Genomic DNA, 7779 nt, shown 5'->3' with positions numbered 1-7779 from the left:
TCTTCAGCTTTTGTTCTGTAAGCATGTCTCTCTTTTGTGGGCCACATCAGAAATAAATTGTCTGCTTCTCAACACATCTAGAGTTTTGACTGATCACAAGGGAAGATTCCTAACATTTTTGGTCCTTCGAGCCGGAAGCAACATGCTGGTTTTCAGATCAGACGGCCCGACAAAACTTCGGTGAGTATTGGACTTTGAAGCTCACTGAAGAATTACAGTCCCCCCATTCAATGTTATTTGGTGAAAAAGGGGCGGGGCCAAAGATCTGAATTCCACTGTCTGTTTCCGAACCTTGTGTGATCCAGTCCAGGTGTTTGAGAGGTAAGATAATTTAAATTATTCTTAATTCTTTCTAAGAGTCTTTTCTTCTCTTTCTCTTTGCTTCTGGTTTAATGTGTTGTAATTGCCGACATTGGTATTGATCCTATAATATTCTAGGTGGTCCAGTGCTCGTAGACAGAGACACTTGGGGACGTTGTCTAAGGTAAAAAATTGCGTCGCCCGCTGTCCGGACAGATAACAAAAAGATTTGAGGTATACCGAATGTCAGAGGTTGAATGCCTGACTGTTTAAGCGCTGTTTAGTTAAGTGATCTAAAAGGATCGCAAGGCTAACTTTCTTCTGTGTGTGTTTACTTTATCTTTGTTCATGTTTAACCCTTTTTGATTCTCTCGATAGTGTGGGGAGTGCTGATGTTTTTTCTCTTGTATTGCTTTGTTCATTTACATGTTTTTGTGCTGCGTATTTCTAAGAAGATAAGAAGCCAACGCACTGAACTCTCTCCCCCTCCCCCTCCCCCTCCCCTCATGTAAGGATTTCTCCTGCCAGAAGTTGTAAAAGTTAACCCTTGATTAGCTATGACAATACAGAAGGGTTATATTGTAAATATTGAAACTTAGCATAAAAGAAAAAGAAGGTACACTGATGACACCAGGTTGCTTTATTATTTTAGCATGCCATGGTGTTACAGGAAGCAAGTGGCAGAAATTGTTTATAGTTTGAGTAGCTGGGAAAAGGTAGATTGCACTTTGGAGTGAATAGAATGTTGTAGAATTATTATCAGGTGGCTTGATGAATGTGAAAAAAATAAAAATAAAAAAAAAAAGGCTGAGAATGTTTTCATTACTATGATGGTCAAGAAGCTGTTTCTCGGAAACAAGAAAATGCACATTGCCTGACAGAGGTCAATTTGTGCATCTGTGAAAATATTAGAACTTTTGGTGGAAAAGAAAGTCTGAATAATAGTCTTAAAGTAAATATTTATATTGGATTGGAGTTATTTTTAGAATTCACAGACTTTCAACTGTGAAGTGTTAATGATGCAATGCTGTTTATATTTGGGTACATTTATAAGTCAAAAGGCTAAGTTCTGAATCAGAATACTAAAAAAAAAAAAAATTAAAAAGAAAGAAAGTTCTATTTTGGGGCCCTGTGGATAAGCTTAAATTGTCAGGACCCAAAGTTCAAAAAAGGTATGGGTTGGAAATGGCGGAGTATTGGCTTCAGCATGCTAGAATTAGGGTAGAAGGAAGAACAAAGGAAAAATGCCAAGCCCAATTGTCCCTAGTGGACAAAGAGGATGATCTCATCTGCTATACCCAGAGACCACCTCCTTATAATGGTCCTCCCCTTCAGGTGCAAGTAACTGCCCAGAGTAACACCTTCCCTGTGACATCCACCCCTCTCAAAGGAACCGCCTCTGAACAAAACCCCAACTCCACTTCCTCAATCTCTCCAGACAGTAGTTCAGTCCTGGAGATGAACAGATCGATCCTTGAAACATTAACTGACGCCATAACTCATGCACTGGGTGCCCCAGCAAATGCACAGGGACGGGGGGGGGATCCATTGCCTCCAGAAAGCCCAGACTTAGGGAACAGGTTGACTGCCTTATTGAACAGATGCCATCTTAGATGGGTACAACGGACTGATTGGCAAAAAAATAAATATGACAGTACAAGTAGACAAGGAAAGTGTCAGTGACTACCTAAATAAATTATGAGAGATTTTTAGAGTGTTCCCTGGGCTCCCCGAAGCTGAGGATGTGAATAGCGCATATTAACAACAGCTAAAGATTGCTTTTTTAATTGGATTGAAGCAGGATCATAAGGATTACATTGTTAAAAACATGGTTACTTACCGAACTGCATCAGTTTTAGATGTTTTACAATATGCTAAGCATTCTGAGAAGTATTTGAAAACAAGGGCAAAAAAGAATGTGAAAGTAAAGGTTTTTGTGCAAGGTGATGAAGGAGAGGAGGATGCAGAAGAGTACACTGCTGAGGCAGAATCAGAGGGGTCTCATAGAGGAAGAGGCACAGGTGGTTTTAGAGGAAGGATTACTCTACAGAATTAGACAGTGCAACTAGAGCACTTCCACCCTGTGTACAAGCACTGGTAGCAGCAGCGGTGTAGTGGTTAGCACTCTCGCCTATCAGTGAAGGGGGTCGCTGGTTTGAATCCCAATCATGGCGCTGCCTGCCTGGAGTTTGCATGTACTCCCTGTGCCTGCGTGGTTTCCTCCGGGTGCTCTGGTTTCCTCCCGCACTCCGGGGACATGCAGGTGGGTTGATTGGCTTCTGTCCCGGGTTGGCCCTGGTATATGAATGGGGACGTTGGATCCTTGGGGGTGGAGAACGATGTGGGTGTACAGGGGTAGGGGCTGGACACTCACTCAGGCTGAACCGGATGGACTGGTGTCTTTATTCAACTTTACTAACTGAAAAGGTACCACATGCAGTGTCTGTTATCCTGTTACAACAAAAGTATCACATTTGAGCCCAGCATGACACCTTTCTGGTATGATAATACTCTTGACACAACCTCACTTAACAATACAGAGGTGTACTACATTAAACCATCCACACTACTACTACTTCCTACTGATGGTCATAAAACATGACTGCGCTGCTGCCATCACTGAAAAGGTACTGCCACGAAGTGATCTGAAAGATGTACCATTATCTAACCCTGACATGATACTTTTTGTTGATGGTTCTAGTAAGAAAAATCCAGATGGCACAAATGCAACAGGATATGCAGTAGTGACACAGGATGAGATTTTGGAAGCGGGGCCACTACCAAAACATTATTCAGCACAAGTTGCAGAACTTGTAGAACTGACAAGAGCATGCATACTGTCAGAAGGAAAATCCGTAACCATATACACTGACAGTCAATATGCCTTTTCAACAGTACATGTTTTTGCACAACAATGGAAAAACAGGGGGATGGTCACCTCCAGTGGTAAACCAATTTCACATATGGACTTCATTTTAGAACTCCTAGATGCAATACAGTTACCAAAAAAGCTTGCAATCTGTAAATGTCAAGCACACACAAAATATACGGACCCCATCTCAAAGGGAAATAAAAGGGCAGATGAAGCTGCCAAAATAGCGGCACAAGAAACACATAAAATAATGACAGAACAGGAAATCATAGTGATAGATCATACAGTCCTTACTGATATGCAGCAAAATGCCCCCCCTGGGAAAAAACAATGTTTGAAAACAAAGGGTTACACAATAATTGATGACATTTACACGTCACCTGAAGGGAAACCGGTATTACCAAAAATCTTTATTTAGGTATGCAGCAGTATTGACACATGGAGTAATGCATGTGTCAAACAGGGGGATGACTGAGATGTTAAATAAAGTATGTACAGCCTATGGATTCACAAATTATTCAAAAAACTTTTTGCTCTCAATGTCTTATATGTGCAAGACACAATGCTCAGGGAGGTATAAGACCACAGAAAGGGAAGTTCCCTACACCACAATATCCATTCCAACACATTTGCATGGATTTTATTGAATTAGACAAATGTGAAAGGAAGAAATATTGTTTGGTACCCAGGCACCCTGACCAAATGGGTGGAGATATTCCCGACAGGAAGTGCAGATGCACAGACTGTAGCCAAAGCATTACTAAGAGATATTATTCCTAGATTTGGAATCCCTGAAAGGATTTACAGTGATAATGGACCCCATTTTGTAATTAAAAAATATACAACATTTGACAGAAGTGATGAGAATTAAAGGGAAATACCATTGTGCCTATCATCCCCAATCAGCTGGATTGGTAGAAAGACATAATGGCATTCTAAAAAGCAAACTGAGAAAAGCTATGGAAGAAATAGGTAAAAATAATTGGATGTATTGCCTACTAGTAGCTGTGACCAGTATGTATATCACACCCCCAAAAGAAGATTTAAGCCCATTTGGAATGATAAGGCCATATAAGATACCCTTACAATCAAATGAAACACCTAGTGAGCAGTCTGAGCACACACCAGCAGAATACATGTCTAGGTTGTTAATACAAAGACATACTAATGATTTTGGTTCTGGTCTAGAAGGTCCAATTTAAGAAGATGAAAAGGTGCATGTGGGAGATTGGGTCTCAATAAAAAGTAATAAGAAAAAAGCAGTGGTACTCCCCAAGGTAGGATGGTTCTTTCAAAGTCCTTTTAACTACCCCTACTGTGATAAGGATTGCAGAGAGGTCTACCTGGATTCACCAGTCCCATTACAAAAAGGTTTTACAGGCAGAATAGGGCCAGATGGCTACCAGAGTTTCAGAAAATCCGGCTACAAAGGGAGGTCTCACACAAGGTGGGACTTGTCTCAAACCGGTGAAGTCTCCCTCCCCTTCCAACTCCCCTATCCTATCCGCTGGAACTCTATAGCTGGTTAGGATGAAAGGGACAGTAATTATCCTTGGGTTACTGGTGACTCTAGGAGAGGCATCCATAAGAGGGGTTATACATTATGGAAGAGTAGAGGAACCTTTGAATTAGGAAAGAACAGGAAAAGCATTAAATCTAAAACTTTATAGGAGGGAATAACTAGCACTATACTGGTAGACTTCTGTCAGATTGCAGATTGTGGGGATACAACTGGGGTTAGAGGACTTCTATGGGCAGATAAATATATCTGCTGGCTCTGGAATAAGGCAGGATGTCAAGCATGGGATCAGGCCCTGTGGACTACAGCGCATCAAGATTGGGGGTATAATCAACCAGGGGCTAAAAAGAGTGGAATAAAAGAGAGACTCCTAATCACAAAAGCGGCCAACTCCCCCTTCACAATAGTAAGAACTGTAACCAACTATTAATAACATTAACGGAGCCGAGGAAGGAAGATCAGCGGTTGTATTCCATGGGAGCATGGGTGTCAGGAACTGACCCCTCAGGAACATTTTTCCTTGAGGTATTACCACCTAATAAAACTAGACAACAGGAAAAGGTAGACTCAGAAGGGAAAGAAGAAAGGCCATACTAAAATAGAAGTTCTGAGTATAACTATAAGATTCACTAACGTAACAATAGAAGATGCCATAGCTTTGGAGACGGGCGACCAAGAATAAAAAATGAGTGGTTACAATGGTTGAGGTTAAAACTCTGAAAAAGGAAAACTGTTTAGTTTGTGCCGGAGCCAGACCACATTTAGCAACAGTTCCTTTTCCTCTAGATCACAATACAGATCCAGAAGGTTTAAAATATATGTTGCAATTGTATAATAAGAGCTATAAACCTGAAGCAAATTCTACTTGTCACACATTGAGTTTGTTGTTTCCCCCAGTACAGAGACCTCAGATACCTCCAGCGGTTACCGCTTATCCGGGCAACTTTACTTGTTTTGCACTCCCAGGGACCCGTAGCGTGGTGGATCTTGGGTCACTTCCCGATGACTACTGTGTGGAGAGGATTAACACGGACAACGGTGACTGGGTTGGACATGACAATCAGAGAGCTGATGTCTGGTGGATGTTTGGGGATAAGAAACTGCGAGATAGACTACCGGCCAATGCCCAAGGGGATTGCGCTATGGTCCAGCTGGCTATGCCCCTGAGAATCCTGTCAGAATACCCGTGGACTAAGAGTCATCGACAGTATCGGAGGGACACCTCTCCCTTGGGGTCATTTGACTCTCAGATCTACATAGATGAGATTGGGGTTCCTCGCGGGGTGCCGGATGAGTTTAAAGCCAGGAATCAGGTGACAGCTGGGTTTGAGTCTCTTCTCTGGTGGGTGACTATAGATAAAAATGTTGACTGGATTAATTATATATATATATTATAACCTACAACGATTTGTAAACTATACTAGGGATGCTGTGAAGGGCCTAGCAGAACAGTTAGCCCCCACATCTCTAATGGCCTGGCAGAACCGAATGGTTTTAGATATGGTCTTAGCTGAAAGAGGAGGGTATGCAAAATGTTTGGTAGCATGTGTTGTACCTTTATCCCTACAATACAGCTCCTGGAGGGACCGTGACCAGAGCCTTGGAAGGACTGACTGCGCTATCGAATGAATTGGCGGAAAACTCAGGTATTAATGATCCATTCACAACTTGGCTTGAAGGATGGTTCGGTAAATGGACTGGATTTATCACATCATGTTTGATCTCAATCGCTGTGGCTTTGGCCGTTTTGGTTACTTGCGGATGCTGCTGCATTCCCTGTATTCAAGGACTTTCACAAAAACTGATTGAAACTGCAGTCTCAAGAACAATGTATCAAACCCTCTCTACCTCTGAGGAGACCTATGTGGACATTGAAGCTCAACTTAATGACATACAGTCCGAAAGTGTATAACACAGGGACTATCATCGAAATGTGTTGAGATAAAATAGTCACACAAAGAGGAGGGAATGTTAGAAAAGTTTTAAATGTTTATTGTGTGACTATTAGAAAAACAATAGTCCTGAGACTGATTTGTTAAAAAGCTTACTGCTGAACACATTATTGTATTAACTCATTGTATTGTTTTGTCTTAATTAACTCCATAGTAAGTTGTAGAATCATTAGATTTAACTAAATATGATAGCCTAAGAATGTACGGGAACATGAATATCAAAATAAAGTGCCATCCTGTGCCATGACAACGTTATTTATGTTCCCTCAGCCAATAGAAGCATAGAGATGTTATTCTTGTGGGGTATGTGAAGGCGGGACACTTTCTTTTGGGAGACATCTTTCTTCAGCTTTTGTTCTGTAAGCATGTCTCTCTTTTGTGGGCCACATCAGAAATAAATTGTCTGCTTCTCAACACATCTAGAGTTTTGACTGATCACAAGGGAAGATTCCTAACATTTTTGGTCCTTCGAGCAGGAAGCAACACGCTGGTTTTCAGATCAGACGGCCCGACAAAACTTCGGTGAGTATTGGACTTTGAAGCTCACTGAAGAATTACAGTCCCCCCATTCAATGTTATTTGGTGAAAAAGGGGCGGGGCCAAAGATCTGAATCACACTGTCTGTTTCCAAACCTTGTGTGATCCAGTCCAGGTGTTTGAGAGGTAAGATAATTTAAATTATTCTTAATTCTTTCTAAGAGTCTTTTCTTCTCTTTCTCTTTGCTTCTGGTTTAATGTGTTGTAATTGCCGACATTGGTATTGATCCTATAATATTCTAGGTGGTCCAGTGCTCGTAGACAGAGACACTTGGGGACGTTGTCTAAGGTAAAAAATTACGTCGCCCGCTGTCCGGACAGATAACAAAAAGATTTGAGGTATACCGAATGTCAGAGGTTGACTTTCTTTTGGGAGACATCTTTCTTCAGCTTTTGTTCTGTAAGCATGTCTCTCTTTTGTGGGCCACATCAGAAATAAATTGTCTGCTTCTCAACACATCTAGAGTTTTGACTGATCACAAGGGAAGATTCCTAACATTAACCACTTACTTACCTGCAGTATAGTAACGGTTGGACGTGAGAAATACAGACATTCTGTTTAATTGTCAATTATCAAAAGGTTATTGATTCTACCGAGA

The 7779-nt window shown here is 41.3% G+C and overlaps 1 long non-coding RNA gene across 1 annotated transcript; it reads left to right on the top strand.

Moving 5' to 3' along the window:
* Positions 1-2037: 2037 nt before the first annotated feature.
* Positions 2038-7059, top strand: LOC143931898 (uncharacterized). The gene is made up of 2 exons (XR_013262892.1): positions 2038-2727; positions 2928-7059. It is a non-coding gene; the product is annotated as an uncharacterized LOC143931898 (long non-coding RNA).
* Positions 7060-7779: the final 720 nt, after the last annotated feature.

The sequence above is a fragment of the Lithobates pipiens genome, unplaced genomic scaffold (assembly GCF_037356315.1).
Source record: "Lithobates pipiens isolate NorthernLeopardFrog02 unplaced genomic scaffold, aLitPip1_a1.2 Scaffold_10, whole genome shotgun sequence".
Lineage (NCBI taxonomy): Eukaryota > Metazoa > Chordata > Amphibia > Anura > Ranidae > Lithobates > Lithobates pipiens.
This window is presented reverse-complemented; position numbering and strand designations above follow the sequence as displayed.